Source organism: Anastrepha ludens, chromosome X (assembly GCF_028408465.1).
Source record: "Anastrepha ludens isolate Willacy chromosome X, idAnaLude1.1, whole genome shotgun sequence".
NCBI lineage: Eukaryota > Metazoa > Arthropoda > Insecta > Diptera > Tephritidae > Anastrepha > Anastrepha ludens.
This window is the reverse complement of record NC_071503.1, coordinates 32123783-32141849: the sequence shown is the minus strand read 5'-3', so window position 1 is coordinate 32141849 and position 18067 is coordinate 32123783. Positions and strand designations below refer to the sequence as shown.

The 18067-nt window shown below is 47.3% G+C and overlaps 1 protein-coding gene across 1 annotated transcript in view; it reads right to left on the bottom strand.

Annotated features, from left to right (window-relative positions):
* LOC128869370 (uncharacterized) overlaps positions 1-3360 on the bottom strand; it is a 98065-nt gene extending 94705 nt beyond the window's left edge. The window contains exon 1 of the mRNA XM_054111912.1: positions 3229-3360. The gene's annotated coding sequence lies outside the window, so the exon portion shown is untranslated. The remainder of the gene's footprint in view (positions 1-3228) is intronic.
* Positions 3361-18067: the final 14707 nt, after the last annotated feature.

Here is an 18067-nt window from a genome sequence, read left to right as displayed (position 1 = left end):
TTTTGGGAACAAAACCTAAAAAACCGCGATACTAAGCATTTTCCTATTCTTTCCGAAAAGATATCCAAAAATCTATTAGAGCCCTATGACAGTAAATATCATATGGAAATAGTTTCTAACTTGAAGGAAAACTTCAAAAATCGTTTCAAGGATTTCAGCAAAATTGCTTTAGTGACCCAATTCGTTGTTTCACCCTTCATGGACATTGATATACAACAGTTTGCAACTTGTGTTATGAACAACTTTGGCGAAGACATTGCTGTGACAGAAATGGAACTGATTGCTTTTCAAAGTGACTTGACTTTAAAATCTTTAGGTTCAAATACAAATGGACTTTAGTAAGTAAAGATAAGTATTCAGTTTTATGTCGTGTTGCGTTGAAAGTGAAAGCGTTATTCAGTTCAACTTATTTGTGTGAATCTTCTTTTTCCAATATGAAATTTATTAAAAATAAATACCGCAATCGGCTTACAGATATCCTTTTTGATAACTGTATTCGAAAGACTGTATCAAATTATACTGCAAATATTAAAAAAATTATCGATGAGTCAGAATGTCAACCTTCTCAATAAATATGCTCTTTTTATCTGCCCATATATAATAATTTACTATTACTGTTTTGTTGTTTTTTTAAGTCGCTTGTGATTTGCCATTATGACTGCAAAAAATTTTGTTATGATTGATAGGTGTGAACATGGATGTAGTTATGCATAAGTATAAGCACTATGAGTCATAAGTTTATTATATATTCGTATATTAGTAAAATAAATACATGTATTCTATGTCGAATATAACTGTGTATTATTTAATTTATGTTGGCTTGTGCAAGTAGCTCACTGTTTATTTCAAAATCTTGAAGGTAGCTCAACACATTGAAAAGGTTGGCGACCACTGACATACACGCATATGATGTTTTAATTTTGGGTTCAATGGTTTTAACACGGAAAGGAGTTTTACGCAAAAATACTGTGGATTGCGTAGCCGGAGTTGGACTGATGAGGGTTATTTTTTTGAAGCGCGGCCTAAGGCCGCCCACGCGAATAGGAGTTCTACGCAAAAGTACTGTGGATTGCGTAGCCGGAGTTGGACTGATGAGGGTTATTTTTTTGAAGCGCGGCCGAAGGCCGCCCACGCGAAAAGGAGTTTTGCGCACAAATACTGTGGATTGCGTAGCCGGAGTTGGACTGATGAAGGATATTTTTTTGAAGCGCGGCCAAAGGCCGCCCACGCGATAAGGAGTTCCACGCAAAAATACTGTGGATTGCGTAGCCGGAGTTGGACTGATGAGGGTTATTTTTTTGAAGCGCGGCCGAAGGCCGCCCACGCGATAAGGAGTTCCACGCAAAAATACTGTGGATTGCGTAGCCGGAGTTGGACTGATGAGGGATATTTTTTTGAAGCGCGGCCGAAGGCCGCCTACGCGATAAGGAGTTCCACGCAAAAATACTGTGGATTGCGTAGCCGGAGTTGGACTGATGAGGGTTATTTTTTTGAAGCGCGCCGGAAGGCCGCCTACGCGATAAGGAGTTCTACGCAAAAATACTGTGGATTGCGTAGCCGGAGTTGGACTGATGAGGGATATTTTTTTGAAGCGCGGCCGAAGGCCGCCTACGCGATAAGGAGTTCCACGCAAAAATACTGTGGATTGCGTAGCCGGAGTTGGACTGATGAGGGTTATTTTTTTGAAGCGCGGCCGAAGGCCGCCCACGCGAAAAGGAGTTCTACCAAAAAATACTGTGGATTGCGTAGCCGGAGTTGGACTGATGAGGGTTATTTTTTTGAAGCGCGGCCGAAGGCCGCTCACGCGAAAAGGAGTTCTACGCAAAAATACTGTGGATTGCGTAGCCGGAGTTGGACTGATGAGGGTTATTTTTTTGAAGCGCGGCCGAAGGCCGCCTACGCGATAAGGAGTTCCACGCAAAAATATTGTGTTAATTAATTTAATTTAATTTTAATTACTTTATTATTTTTTTGTGATACGCTTAATATCATTGTTTTTAAGTTTAAATGAGTTGTATGTTTTTATTTTCAAAATTATTTCTCAACTTTAAATTACAGCAAAAAATACTGCAGTTTTACAATGAACCTTCCACTGAACATCCCTGCGTGCGAACTTCGTTTTCATTTCAGGTGTATGGCAACACCAACTTTTCGCTAAATTATAGAACTTTAACATTAAATTACTTAAAAACTATAAGCCTCCGGCAGGTTCTGTTTTCAGTTTTAAGATGGGGATACACCCCCCTATCACCCCCTTTTTACCGTTTTTTCCAAAGCGATAGACATTATACTAAATTCTAGCCTCCCCCCCTTTTAACAGTTATTTTCAAAGCGAAATAGATTATACTAAAGTTTTCCCCAATTACTTAAAAACTACAAGCCTCCGGCAGGTTCGGTTTCCATTTTTAAGATGCGGATACACCCCTCTATCCCCCCCTTTTAACCTTTTTTTTTTCAAAGCGATATACATTATACTAAAGTTTTCCCATTACAACATTATGGTTTGTCTAAAAATTGTCCATGTTACATTATATCTTCGAGGCGAGTGTACCAACAGAATCAAAAATCTCCTTTTTTTTTGAGCATACCTCGCATATTTAAGTTATCGTCAATATTTACTATTTCTTTTTTTTTGTAAATACAGCTGAAATATGTATATTACAAAGTGTAAAAAGAAGGTTGAGTTTCACCCCAAGTGTATTAACTTTCGTGTATTTTGTGATTGAAAAGAGCAACATAAAAACATTTTTTGGTTATAACTTTTCGGAGCAGAAAAAAACGTTTCGCTCGTTCAAATTTTTAATACGCATCGATTTTACATTTTGATCAATTTTACCACGTGCGCCGTAAAATTTATAATTACCATCAAGTCGCTCTTTCATATTATTGATACTGAGACCAACGCGCATTTATTGGTGACCCGACTTTCTGTTGATGCACATGTGCCCCATGAACTGGATAAATTCCAAATTTGTGATTGATCACATAAAGTAAGCTTGTATGAAGACATCACATATATGTATTTGTATTAATAAGCAAACAACCAGTCTATTCAATTTCTTTTAGAGATAGTTCACGACTCACATATTTCGTAAAAGTCACTTAGAAAAGTTATACAATGTTTTACTCAGATAACATTTATATCCCGATAAACTCATTATTCAAACCTCAAACATTTTAAATCGGAGGTTTAAGCCTGTTAGAAGAAAATTCTAAATATAAGCATACCTACGTTACCGCAACTGTAATTATTAATCAGGTTACTTATACGTCGTATACATATACCCAGCTACGAGTTGAAACTGAAATAGCAATTATTCAACTCAAGCAGATCTCTCCACTTGACCAAGAATAATAGAATCAAGGCAAGGCGAATTCAATACTGAAGGTGGCGTCCTCCCAAAACAGTTACTTTATTACTTCTGACGTTAGGCTCCTTACTACACATAACCAAAAAAAAGAAAAGAACTTGCCTGTTTGTGAAAATTTAGTAAATGGCGTAGTAATATTGTGATTTGTGAGATTTAAACAGAACAAACTAATTAAAAAGGAGTTTCGCTTGTTAAATTGTGATGGCACAAATGCATATAAATATATATATATATATATATATATATATATACACACATTCTTGCGAAGGCGTCATCTATTTATATTAAAAATGAATTTGGAGGCTTTATATGCATTTTTGCCTTCACAATTTAACAAGCCAAACTCCTTTTTAATTAGTTTGTTCAGTTTAAATCTCACAAATCACAAATATACATATATATAAATATACGGAGGCGAAACTTCGCTTTAATTAGTTTGTTTAGTTTAAATCTCACAAATCACAATATTACCACGCCATTCACTGGCGTTGTTCTTGTTGTAGCAGTAACTTTGCCCTGCCAGTGCGCTCATCTAACGGTAGGCCCTGGAAACTATCTGTTACGACAGGTTGGGTCCAGAGGGATGGGGTGTTAGAGGAGTGGGTTTGATGGGGGTATGAAAAGGTGGTTAGTGTTGTTGTTGTAGCAGTATCTTCGCCCTGTCACTGTAGTGTAATTAGCGGTCGTCTTCGTCTAGCTCATCTAACGGTAGGCCCAGGATACTGCCTGTTTCGACGGCTTGGGTCCAGAGGGAGAGAGGCGTTAGATGAGTGGGTTTGATAGGGCATGTGAAAACGTGGCTAGTGTCGTGCGGGGTGCCTTCGCATGCTGGACATATGTTTAGTATGTCGGGGTCCATTCTGGATAGGTAGGAGCTTAACCTGCTACAGTATCCAGAATGTAATTGTGCCAAGGTTACGCGGGACCCTCGGGGAAGCTGGAGCTCTTCGTCTGCAATAGGTGGTGGTTGGACTCCGATAACGGCATTCGGAGGTCGGGAGCTTAAGAACGTGGTAAGGGTCTCCGATGAATGTCGTTAATTGCCTGTCTGTACACTGTCTGATGCTGGAGTGGTCTGTCCGTTTTGTCCTGGATCTCGTCCACGTAGTTGAGGAAGTGTCTCCTGATGTGCCTGGGAGGTGGCTCAGGCTCGAGCAGGTGTCTGCATGGGTGAGGCCTACGGTGACACCCTAGCAGAAACTGCTTGCCGAGCATTTTGTTGTGCTCCTTAACAGGTAGCATGTGAGCCTCGTCATGCAGGTGTTGAATTGGGGGCATCAGGAGACATCCTGTCGCGGTCCTAATGGCAGTATTTTGGCAAGTCTGGAGCTTCGTCCAATGCGTATCACTGGTTCCAGCCGACCAGACAGGCGCGGCATAGTTGAGAATCGATCGGCCTATTACTTTGAAAGTCGACAGCAACATTTCTTTGTCTTTGCCCCAAGTGCTGCCGGCGAGCGACTTGAGGACGTTGTTGCTATTCTGTATTGAGGTATCATCGACGTGCACCTGAAGTTGCAGTGAAGAAGCGAGGAAGGCGGGCGAGGTAGTCGTTTACTTTGGAGCATAGGCCATCAATGTCATTGCCCGACGCCATTATCGTGCAGTCGTCGCCGTATGAGACCAGTGAGACTCCCTCTGGTGGCTGGGGGAGTTTCGAAATATAGAAATTAAAAAGCAAGGGTGAAAGGACAGAACCCTGCGGTACTCCTTGCTTTATTTTTCTCTGTTTTGAAGTTTGGTCCCCTGGCGGGAGTGTCGACTGTAAAATGTCATCTAGTAGCGTGGCGTGGCTGACTGTATCGAAAGCCTTTTGTAGGTCCAACGCTACTAGGACAGTCCTCTCGCAGGGGCGGTTTTGGTTTAGTCCACGGTGGTGGTGCTGTGCACTCTACGGAAACCATGCTGGTGTGGGGCTGGAGTCAGGTGTTCTGTGAGGAGTGGGAGTAGAAGGGCTTCAAGCGTCTTCACTACTGGGGAAAGGAGAGTTATCGGACGATAAGACTCCCCTTGGTTGGCGTGTTTCCCAAGTTTCAGTAGTGGGACCACTCTCCCTAATTTCCTCTTATCAGGAATGATGAGAGTGACCATAGACAGGTTGAAGACCTTAATGAGGTATTCTACTCCCAATGGACCCAGCTTTTTCAACATCAGCATGTTTAGTCCGTCGGGGCCAATGGCTTTTGATGGTTTCATGTGTTTGATGGCCCCCTGAACCTCGTCGCTGGTGAAAGTAAGCGGTGCACTGTTGTATGGCAGTTTGTGCAACCGTCTGGTGGCCCAACGTTGGATCTGTCGACCGGAGGATGCAGTATAAATTGCCGGCTAAAATAGCTGGCGCATCTTTTAGGGTCCGACGAAGTACGACCGTTGAAGGTGATATCCACCTTGTCGTTGTGCTTCGTCGGGTTCGACAGGGACCTTACGGTGGACCAGAGCTTGCTCACCCCAGAGGTGAAGTTACAGGACTTCAGATGCTCTACCCATTTGGTCCGCTTATGTTGGGTGACCAGTTGCCGGATCTCCGAATTGAGATCCTTTATTCGAGGATCCCCGGGATCGACCTGGAGTAGGCGGTCACGCTCGTTCGCCATAACGGCTGCTTCGGCTGGGAAATTGGGACGTAATTCCCGGATCCGTCCAGCAGGTATGAAGCGAGCCGCGGCGGCTGTGATCGCCTTGCTGAATGCGCGTTCGCCTGCGCGCACATCGGTGGGAGTGGGTAGGGCTGCGAAGATGTCCTCAGTAAATTCCGCGAATCTGGTCCAATCAGCTTTGTTAAAGTTGATGTATGACCGGTGATCCGCGGAAACAAAGTCAGCAGGTCTCTCGATCGAGATGATAATGGGCAAGTGGTCTGATGCAAGTGATAGCATAGGTCGCCAGGTTAAGCTATTTATCAGACCAGCGCTAGCAATTGTTATGTCAGGCGAGCTGCTGCAATTGCCCACTACCCTAGTGGGGCGTCGTCGCCTGCGTAATCGTGATGCGCGTTGAAGTCACCTACTACCAATCGGTTTTCTCCCCTGATGAGCGCACCAATATCAGGGAGATATCCTGCCGGGCAGCAGGTGACAGGGGGTATGTAAATATTAAATATTTCGAGCTCGGCATTGCCTGACCGGACAGCTATACCTTGACGTTCATAGGTGCTGTCCCTGCGGTCGATGCCTTCATCGATAAGACGATACTGCACTGAATGGTGTACTATGAACGCTAGGCCACCACCGTTGTCTCGCTCGCGGTCCTTTCGGTGCACATTGTAGCCGTCCCTGGTAATCCGGGGGGAGCTAGCGTGCAGTTTTGTCTCCTGGATCGCAGCTATCCTGATTCCAAACCGACTCATGAAGTCGACTATTTCGTCAATCTTGCTCGTGAGTCCGTTGCAGTTTAGTTGATAAAGCTTGAAGCTTCGCGGGAGTGTCGTCGTAATTCGGGGGGTGAGGGATGCGTGATGTTGTCTACGTTGGTCCTAATGTGCGTTCCGCAAAATGGGTTGTGTCCTGATGTTGACTGATGGCCACGCCACTGGGGGCGGTTGCGGGTGCAGAGCTCTGCAGCAGGGGGCAACGTAGTCGCGTGTCCACTCACGGGTGATGTGCAGGCCGGAGCACCTCCGAAAATGGCACCAGCCACTGCAGGAATTGCAGTGGGCAGTTGTCAAGTTCCGAGGAACACGCGGAGCAGACAGTGCGGGGGACCAAGAGCTGCTGGTCTGTCCCCGCACTGGGGTAGGAGCAGGAGGGTTGTGGGTTAGAGAGGGAGTTGTGTTGCTTCTTACCGTTGAGGTGTTGTTAGCGGCGGCAGTGTGATGTGCCGGCACTGAGGGCAGTGTAGCCCTAGAGGCGTGGGCCGCCTGTGAGCGGGAGCAACACGTGGCCACATACCTTGTGGACCACTCCCTGTGTGTCTTAAGGCCTGAGCAGGTCTTAAGATGGCACTACCCGTTGCACTGGTTACACCTAACCGAGGTGGAGTTCGGGTGGAGCCGTTTGTGGCAAATGCAGCAGTAGAATACCTCTGGTCCGGGGTTGGGTTCGACGCCAGCCCGGAAGAGAAGTATTAGGAGCAAACTAGCTGCAATGAGTTGCTCCTGTGACGAAAGATTGGGGGTAAAATACGGTTCACTAGACAGGGCTAGTATACTGGGGCGGTAGCCCTAGGTCGGGAAAAACCCGAGTCATTCCGGTAACGTAGAATCGGCTGCCATGGGAATGAGGCAGCCTCTGCGAGGTGGTTAGTGTCGTTCGGGGTGCTTTAAGGAATTTAACATGCTACAGAATCCAGAACATAATTATGTCAAGGTTACGCGGAATTCTCGTGGATGTTCGAGCTCTCCGTTTGCAATAGGTGGTGGTTGGATGCCGATAACAACATTCGGGGGTCGGGAGATTAGGAAGGTGGTAATGGTCTCCCGATGAATTTCGCTTATGGTCTGTCTGTACACTGTCCGATCCAGTAGCTGCCTGTATGTTTTGTCTTGGATCTCGAACGCGTAATTGAGGAAGTGCCTCCTGACATGGCTGGGAGACGGCTAAAGCAGGTGTCTGCATGGGTGAGACCTGCGGCAACACCTTAGCAGGAACTGCTTGCTGAGCAGTTTGTTATGCTCCTTCACAGGTAGTATATGGGCCTCCTCGAGAAGAGGCCTTTCAGGGGATGTAGTAGCCGTTGAGGCATAGACCGCTTGATGGTGGGTGCAGCACGTGGCTACATACCTTGTGGACCATTTCCAGTGAGTCTTAAGGCATGAACAGGCCTTAAGATGGCTCCACCCGTTGACCCTAACCGAAGTGGAGTTCGGGTGGAGCCGTTTGGGGCAAATGCAGCAGTAAAATACCTCTGGTCTAGGGTTGGGTTCAATGCCAGCCCTGAAGAGAAGTATTTGGAGCAAACATGCTGCGTGGGATTGCTCTTGTCACGGTAGATTGGGGGTGATATACGGTACACTAGACAGGGCTAGTTTACTGGGCGGCAGCCCTTGGTCGGGAAAAACCCGAGTCATTCCGGTAACGTAGAACCGGTTACCATGGGAATGCCATTCACTGGCGTGCTTGTGTTTGGCTGTTTCTATTGCTTTTGCTTACTTTTCCTCTTGTTGCTGCGTTGTGAATGCGGGACAAACTAATTTTGTCTATTTGTCCTTCATTCCAATCTTCTATTCTCTCTCCATTGACATTCCTAATATAAAAATTTGTTATTCTTGCTCGAATGCCACCACTTTCTATAAACTCGTTATGAATAGATAGATAGGACCGTCACAATGGGCCCGTTGTACCTATTCCATAGTGACACCCGTATTACCCAGAAGAAGAACAATTTTGTATCACTCAAATTTTTATCGATGGTTGTTGTTGTTGTTTTAACAGCATGTTAGCCCTGTCAGTGTAAGTATATCATCGGTCGTCTTCGTCTAGCTCATCTAAGGGTAGGCCCAGGAAACATGCTGTTTCGACAGGTTGGGTCCAGAGGGAGAGGGAGGTTAGATGAGTCTGATTAAGGGGGCATGTGAAGAGGTGGTTAGTGTCGTGCGGGGTACCTTCACATGCCGGACATGTGTTTGGTATGTCGGGGTCAATTCTGGATAAGTAGGAGTTTAACCTGCTACAATATCCAGAACGTAATTGTGCCAATGTTACACGAGTCTCACGGGGAAGCTGGAGCTCTTCATCTGCGATAGGTGGTGGTTGGACTCCGATTACGGCATTCACAGGACGGGAGTTCATGAAGGTGGTAACGATCTCCCGATGAATGTCGTTTATTGACTGTCTAAATACTGTCCGGTCCAGTAGGTTTCGGTCAGTTTTGTCCTGGAGTTCGTCAGCGTAGTCAAGGAGGTGTCTCCTGACGTGCCTGGGAGGCGGCTCAGGCTCAAGCAGGTGTCTGCAGGGGTGAAACCTGCGGTAACACCCCAGCAGGAACTGCTTGCTGAGCAATTTGTTGTGCTCCGCGACTGGGAGCATTTGTGCCTCGTTGTGCAGGTGTTGTATGGGTGACATCAGGAGGCACCCGGTCGCTGTCCGAATGGCGGTATTCTGACATGTCTGAAGCTTTATCCACTGCGAATCACTAGTTCCAGGCGACCAGACAGGCGCAGCATAGTTCAGAACCGGCCGACCAATTGCCTTAAATGTCGAAAGCAACAGTTCTTTGTCTTTGCCCCAAGTGCTGCCGGCCAGCGATTTGAGGACGATGTTGCGATTTTGGACTTTAGTGGCAATTGCGGTTGTGTGCGCAGAGAAGGATAGCAAGCTGTCAAAGGTTACATCCAAAATTTTGGGGTTATTTACCGTCGGAATTGGTGTGTCGTCGACTTTTACCTTAAGAGACAGCTTGACCTCCTTTCTCCAGGTGGTAAAGAGGGTCCCCGTGGACTTGGTGGGGGAAAGTTGGAGATTCCTCGCAGTGAAAAAGCGAGAAAGGTCGGTGAGGTAGTTGGAACACAGGCCATCAATGTCATTGCCCGACGCCATTATCGTGCAGTCATCAGCGTATGAGATCAGGGAAACTCCCGCTGGTGGTTGGGGTAGCTTCGAGATGTAGAAGTTAAAAAGCGAGGGTGAAAGGACACCACCCTGCGGTACGCCTTGCTTAATCTTCCTCTGCTTTGATATTTGATCTCGAAAAATCACTGACGAGTGGCGACCGCTCAGGTAGTTCGCGGACCACCTCTTCAGCCCTGGCGGGAGTGTCGACTGATAAATATCATCTAGTAGCGTGGAATGGCTGACTGTATCGAAAGCCTTCTTCAGGTCCAACGCTACTAGGTCAGTCCTCTCGCAGGGGCGGCTTTGGTTAAGCCCGCGATTTATCTGGGCGTTTATGGCGGTGAGTGCAGTGGTGGTGCTGTGCACTCGTCGGAATCCGTGCTGATGTGGGGCTGGGGCCAGGTGTGTCGTGTAGAGAGGGAGTAGGAGGGCTTCAAGTGTCTTCACTACTGGGGAAAGGAGAGTTATCGGCCGATAAGACTCCCCTTGGTTGGCGGGTTTCCCAGGTTTCAGTAGGGGGACCACTCTCCCTGCTTTCCACTTGTCAGGGATGATGAGAGTGGCCAGGGACAAATTGAAGACCCTTGTGAGGTATCCTGCTCCCAGGGGTCCCAGATGCTTCAGCATCAGCGCGTTTAATCCGTCAGGGCCAATGGCTTTCGATGATTTCGACTTGTTGATGGCCCCCTGAACCTCATCACCGGAGAAAGTAAGTGGCGCACTGTCGTTCGTCAGTTTGTGCAGCCTTCTGGTAACACGACGTTTGGTTCTGTCGCCCGGAGGATGCAGTATGAACAGCCGGCTGAAATAGCTCGCGCATCTCTTCGGGTCCGACGAAGTACAACCGTTGAAGGTGATAGCCACCTTGTCGTTGTGTTTCGTCGGGTTCGACAGGGACCTAACGGTGGACCAGAGCTTACTCACACCGGAGGTGAGGTTACAAGTCTTCAGGTGCTCAACCCATTTAGTCCGCTTATGTTGATTTACCAGTTGCCGGATCTCCAAATTGATATCCCTTATGCGGGGATCCCCGGGATCGGCCTGGCGTAGGTGGTCACGCTCGTTCGCTAAACTGGCTGCTTCTGCTGGGAAATGAGGGCGGATGTCCTTATAACTTCCAGCTGGGATGAAGCGAGCCGCAGCAGCTTGCGGAATGCGCGTTCGCCCACGCGCACATCAGTGGGGATGGGAAGAGCGGCGAAGGTGTCCTCGGTGAATTCCGTGAAGCCGGCCCAATTAGCTTTTTTAAAGTTGAAATAGGACCGGTGATTCGCGGAAACGAAGTCGGCAGGTCTCTCAATCGAGACGATAATGGGCCAGTGGTCTGATGCAAGCGATAGCATAGGTCGCCACGTTATGCTATTTATCACACCCGCGCTAGCTATTGTTAGGTCAGGCGAGCTGCTGCAATTGCCCACTACCCTGGTGGGGGCGTCGTCGTTCACAGTGCTGAATGTCGAGTCGTCTATCTGCTCTGCCAATTGCTGTCCCCTACGGTCATTTGGCAGGCTTGAATGCCAAAGATCGTGATGCGCATTAAAGTCACCTACAACCAATCGGTTTTCACCTCTGATGAGCGCACCTATATCAGGGTGATATCCTGCCGGGCAGCAGGTGACAGGGGGAATATATACGTTAAAAATTTCGAGCTCGGAATGGCCTGACCGGACAGCTATGCCTTGACATTCTAAGGTGCTGTCCCTGCGGTCGATTCCTTCATCAATGAGACGATACTGCACTGTGTGGTGGACTATAAACGCTAGGCCACCACCATTGTCTCGCTCGCGATCGTGTCTGTGCACGTTGTAGCCATCCCTGGTAATCAGAGATGACCTGGCGTGCAACTTTGTTTCTTGGACCGCAGCTATCTTAATACTGTGCCGGCTCATAAAGTCAACTATCTCGTCGACCTTACTCGTAAGTCCGTTACAGTTAAACTGGAGAAGCTTGAAGCTTCTCGGTGAGGTCTGTGTAATCCGGGGGGTGAGAGACGCGTGGGGTTGTCTACGTTGGACCTGCTGCGCAATCCACTGTTGTTGTTGCGGCCTGATGGTGGTGGGCGGCCGCGCCTCCGGGGGCGGTAGTGGGTGCAGAGCTCTGCAGCAGGGGGCAACGTAGGCAGTTGTCCACTCACGGGTGGTGCGCAGGCCGGAACATCTCCGAAAATGGCACCAGCCACTGCAGGAATTGCATTGGACTGATACCAGATTCCGAGGTATTGCGGTCTGACACACGGAACAGACGGTACGGGGGACCAGGAGCTGCTGGTTTGTCCCCGCACTGGGGTTGGAGCAGGAAGGGATGGGAGGGGTTGAAGGGGAGTTGTGTTGCTCCGATAGGCTCCTCACCGTAGAGGTATGGGTTGTGGTGACGGTTGGTAGTGCTGGCCTATCAGGGGGTGTAGTCGCCGTGGAGGCATCAGACGCCTGTTGGCGGGAGCAACACGTGGCCACATACCGTGTGGACCACTCCCTGTGCGACTTAAGGCCTGAACAGGTCTTAAGGTGGCTCCACCCGTTGCACTTATTGCACCTAACCGAAGTGGAGTTCGGGTGAAGCCGTTTATGGCAGACGCAGCAGTAGAATACTTCTGGCCCAGGGTTGGATTCGACTCCAGCTCTGAGGAGAAGTATTTGGAGCAGGATTGCTGCGAGAGTTTGCTCCTGTGACGTAAGGGGTGGGGTGATATACGATACACTAGACAGGGCTAGTGTACTGGGGCGGCAGCCCTTGGTCGGGAAGAAAAACCCGAGTCATTCCAGTAACGTAGAACCGGCTGCCATGGGAATGTTTTTTTTTATCGATGGTGTTGTTTTTTAGCTGATTACAGTGAATTATGTACAAGTACATTGGCTCTCGCTGTATCAAATCAAATTGACGAATAGCCGACGGCATTTTGCAAAGAATTTGCTTGTGCATTTCTATGCTCCCTTGATAACCGAAATTTTATTCAATTTATATTTTCAAACAAATACAATAACTAAAATATTTGAAATTATGCGCCAACATTTAAAATCAAAGTAACTTTATGTTTGTTGATTTAATTTAAAAAGTAGAATTTCAACAAAATATTTTATAAAACGACGTCACATTTTGGGGTGTGTGTTTTAGTAAATTTAAAACTTTAAAAAATTGATGAAAGTTTTTACTAATTTTTTGAGTCGAAATTAATTCACAGAGCATACAAGCAGAGAATGTTAATGGAATGAGAAGAAGCAAATGTTAAATGAGCTTTTTTCGAGTACTAATTTGTAGATTCATACTAAGGGATTTTCAAATTCAACTTACCACACTAGTGGGGGATTGCAGATATTTACCACGCTAGTGGAGGGTTTCTATATTTACTTACCACGCTAGTAGAGGAATTCATATTTTTTCTGCATTTACCACACTAGTAAGGGATTTCATTAGATTTTTCACCAGACTAGTAAGGGATTCGACTTATTTCATGCCCACAGCGAAGTGAATCAAGTTGCAATTGAGAAACGCGCGCAGCCAATTAATTTGTGGCGCAGAAGCTAAAGTCGACGGAATTATTCGTTTGGTTTTTATGGCATTATTGTGGTATTTAATTCAGGTTCAAATCCTGGAGAGTCATCTTTTTTTCTTTGCACAATTTCTTTTTTACAATTCAGTTTAGTAAAATTGTTGAGTTTAATTTAATTATATTTGTTTTAAAATACTGTTGTAGGTTTTTTTGAATTTGATATTTAGAAAATTTCTTTTCTGTATAAAATAGTTCATACTGGATATGAACTGATTTTATATACATCAAAAAGGAAATATGTAGATATAAACATGCATATATTTAATCTCTTTAATCAAATTTAAGCTTAATTGATGAGAAAATATCATTCTAATATCCGTCCAGAAAGCCAAACGCGCATACACACATATATGATGTATATAAATATGCATACAAATTTTCAACGGACGCAAAATGTATGCATATAAAACAGCGAATCGAATAAATGACCGATTTAGGAAAGCAAATTAATAATCATAGATTAGCGCAAGCATGAAAGACGTCATATGCGTGCTACATCGTTCCGGATTTCACTCAGGTTCAAGTTTTAATTTAATTTTTTGTATTTGGTTTAATTACAATTGATTTAGAATAGTGTATTCAGGTTTTTCTAATACCTTTTATTTAAAAATTTATTTTCTATATAAAATTATTCATACTGCTTTTGAACTGATTTATATGTAAAACATCCATAAAGGCAATGCATATGAATATGCATCCATATATTTAATCTCTTCAGTGAAATCTGAACTACTTACATACACATATTGATGGAAAAATATTCTAATATCCATCCAGAAGGCCAAACGCGCATACACACATATATGATGTATATAAATATGCATACAAACTTACAACGAACGGAGAATGTATGCCTATAAAAAACAACAACTGCGCCCGTCTTCTTGTCCGTCAGTGAAAAGTTGGGATATGTATACCCTACGATCAAAAAGTACCGGGAAGGTGATGTTGAGGGAGCATGTGAGCCTCGTCATGCAGGTGTTGAATTGGGGGCATCAGGAGACATCCTGTCGCGGTCCTAATGGCAGTATTTTGGCAAGTCTGGAGCTTCGTCCACTGCGTATCACTGGTTCCAGCCGACCAGACAGGCGCGGCATAGTTGAGAATCGGTCGGCCTATTGCTTTGAAAGTCGACAGCAACATTTCTTTGTCTTTGCCCCAAGTGCTGCCGGCGAGGGACTTGAGGACGTTGTTGCGATTCTGTACTCCCGTTGCAAAAGCGGTTGTGTGCTCTGAGAAGGAGAGCAAGCTGTCAAAGGTGACTCCCAAAATTCTGGGGTTATTAACCGTCGGTATTGGGGTATCATCGACGTGCACCTGAAGTTGCAGTGAAGAAGCGAGGAAGGCGGGCGAGGTAGTCGTTTACTTTGGAGCATAGGCCATCAATGTCATTGCCCGACGCCATTATCGTGCAGTCGTCGCCGTATGAGACCAGTGAGACTCCCTCTGGTGGCTGGGGGAGTTTCGAAATATAGAAATTAAAAAGCAAGGGTGAAAGGACACCACCCTGCGGTACTCCTTGCTTTATTTTTCTCTGTTTTGAAGTTTGGTCTCGAAATATCACCTACGAGTGACGACCACTCAGGTAGTTCACGGTCCACCTCTTCAGCCCTGGCGGAAGTGTCGACTGTAAAATGTCATCTAGTGGCGTGGCGTGGCTGACTGTATCGAAAGCCTTTTGTAGGTCCAACGCTACTAAGACAGTCCTCTCGCAGGGGCGGTTTTGGTTTAGTCCACGGTGGTGGTGCTGTGCACTCTACGGAAACCATGCTGGTGTGGGGCTGGAGTCAGGTGTTCTGTGAGGAGTGGGAGTAGAAGGGCTTCAAGCGTCTTCACTACTGGGGAAAGGAGAGTTATCGGACGATAAGACTCCCCTTGGTTGGCGTGTTTCTCAGGTTTCAGTAGTGGGACCACTCTCCCTAATTTCCTCTTATCAGGAATGATGAGAGTGACCATAGACAGGTTGAAGACCTTAGTGAGGTATTCTACTCCCAATGGACCCAGCTTTTTCAATATCAGCATGTTTAGTCCGTCGGGGCCAATGGATTTTGATGGTTTCATGTGTTTGATGGCCCCCTGAACCTCGTCGCTGGTGAAAGTAAGCAGTGCACTGTTGTATGGCAGTTTGTGCAACCGTCTGGTGGCACAACGTTTGGATCTGTCGACCGGAGGATGCAGTATAAATTGCCGGCTAAAATAGCTGGCGCATCTCTTCGGGTCCGACGAAGTACGACCTTTGAAGGTGATATCCACCTTGTCGTTGTGCTTCGTCGGGTTCGACAGGGACCTTACGGTGGACCAGAGCTTGCTCACACCAGAGGTGAAGTTACAGGACTTCAGATGCTCTACCCATTTGGTCCGCTTATGTTGGGTGACCAGTTGCCGTATCTCCGAATTGAGATCCTTTATTCGAGGATCCCCGGGATCGACCTGGCGTAGGCGGTCACGCTCGTTCGCCATAACGGCTGCTTCGGCTGGGAAATTGGGACGTAATTCATCCGTCCAGCAGGTATGAAGCGAGCCGCGGCGGCTGTGATCGCCTTGCGGAATACGCGTTCGCCTGCGCGCACATCGGTGGGAGTGGGTAGGGCTGCGAAGGTGTCCTCAGTAAATTCCGCGAATCTGGTCCAATCAGCTTTGTTAAAGTTGATGTATGACCGGTGATCCGCGGAAACAAAGTCAGCAGGTCTCTCGATCGAGATGATAATGGGCAAGTGGTCTGATGCAAGTGATAGCATAGGTCGCCAGGTTATGCTATTTATCAGACCAGCGCTAGCAATTGTTATGTCAGGCGAGCTGCTGCAATTGCCCACTACCCTAGTGGGGCGTCGTCGCCTGCGTAATCGTGATGCGCGTTGAAGTCACCTACTACCAATCGGTTTTCTCCCCTGATGAGCGCACCAATATCAGGGAGATATCCTGCCGGGCAGCAGGTGGCAGGGGGTATGTAAATATTAAATATTTCGAGCTCGGCATCGCCTAACCGGACAGCTATACCTTGACGTTCATAGGTGCTGTCCCTGCGGTCGATGCCTTCATCGATAAGACGATACTGCACTGAATGGTGAGCGCTAGGCCTCCACCGTTGTCTCGCTCGCGGTCCTTTCGGTGCACATTGTAGCCGTCCCTGGTAATCCGGGGGGAGCTAGCGTGCAGTTTTGTCTTCTGGACCGCAGCTATCCTGATTCCAAACCGACTCATGAAGTCGACTATTTCGTCAATCTTACTCGTGAGTCCGTTGCAGTTTAGTTGATAAAGCTTGAAGCTTCGCGGGAGTGTCGTTGTAATTCGGGGGTGAGGGATGCGTGATGTTGTCTACGTTGGTCCTAATGTGCGTTCCGCAAAATGGGTTGTGTCCTGATGTTGACTGATGCCCGCGCCACTGGGGGCGGTTGCGGGTGCAGAGCTCTGCAGTAGGGGGCAACGTAGTCGCGTGTCCACTCACGGGTGATGTGCAGGCCGGAGCACCTCCGAAAATGGCACCAGCCACTGCAGGAATTGCAGTGGGCAGTTGTCAAGTTCCGAGGAACTACGGTCTGACACACGGAGCAGACAGTGCGGGGGACCAAGAGCTGCTGGTCTGTCCCCGCACTGGGGTAGGAGCAGGAGGGTTGTGGGTTAGAGAGGGAGTTGTGTTGCTCGTGGGGGCTCCTTACCGTTGAGGTGTTGTTAGTGGCGGCAGTGTGATGTGCCGGTACTGAGGGCAGTGTAGCCGTAGAGGCGTGGGCCGCCTGTGAGCGGGAGCAACACGTGGCCACATACCTTGTGGACCACTCCCTGTGTGTCTTAAGGCCTGAGCAGGTCTTAAGATGGCACTACCCGTTGCACTGGTTATACCTAACCGAGGGGGAGTTCGGGTGGAGCCGTTTGTGGCAAATGCAGCAGTAGAATACCTCTGGTCCGGGGTTGGGTTCGACGCCAGCCCGGAAGAGAAGTATTAGGAGCAAACTAGCTGCAATGAGTTGCTCCTGTGACGAAAGATTGGGGGTAAAATACGGTTCACTAGACAGGGCTAGTATACTGGGGCGGTAGCCCTAGGTCGGGAAAAACCCGAGTCATTCCGGTAACGTAGAATCGGCTGCCATGGGAATGAGGCAGCCTCTGCGAGGTGGTTAGTGTCGTTCGGGGTGCTTTAAGGAATTTAACATGCTACAGAATCCAGAACATAATTATGTCAAGGTTACGCGGAATTCTCGTGGATGTTCGAGCTCTCCGTTTGCAATAGGTGGTGGTTGGATGCCGATAACAACATTCGGGGGTCGGGAGATTAGGAAGGTGGTAATGGTCTCCCGATGAATTTCGTTTATGGTCTATCTGTACACTGTCCGATCCAGTAGCTGCCTGTATGTTTTGTCTTTGATCTCGAACGCGTAATTGAAGAAGTGCCTCCTGACATGCCTGGGAGACGGCTCAGGTTAAAGCAGGTGTCTGCATGGGTGAGACCTGCGGCAACACCTTAGCAGGAACTGCTTGCTGAGCAGTTTGTTATGCTCCTTCACAGGTAGTATATGGGCCTCCTCGAGAAGATTCCTTTCAGGGGATGTAGTAGCCGTTGAGGCATAGACCGCCTGATGGTGGGTGCAGCACGTGGCTACATACCTTGTGGACCATTCCCTGTGAGTCTTAAGGCATGAACAGGTCTTAAGATGGCTCCACCCGTT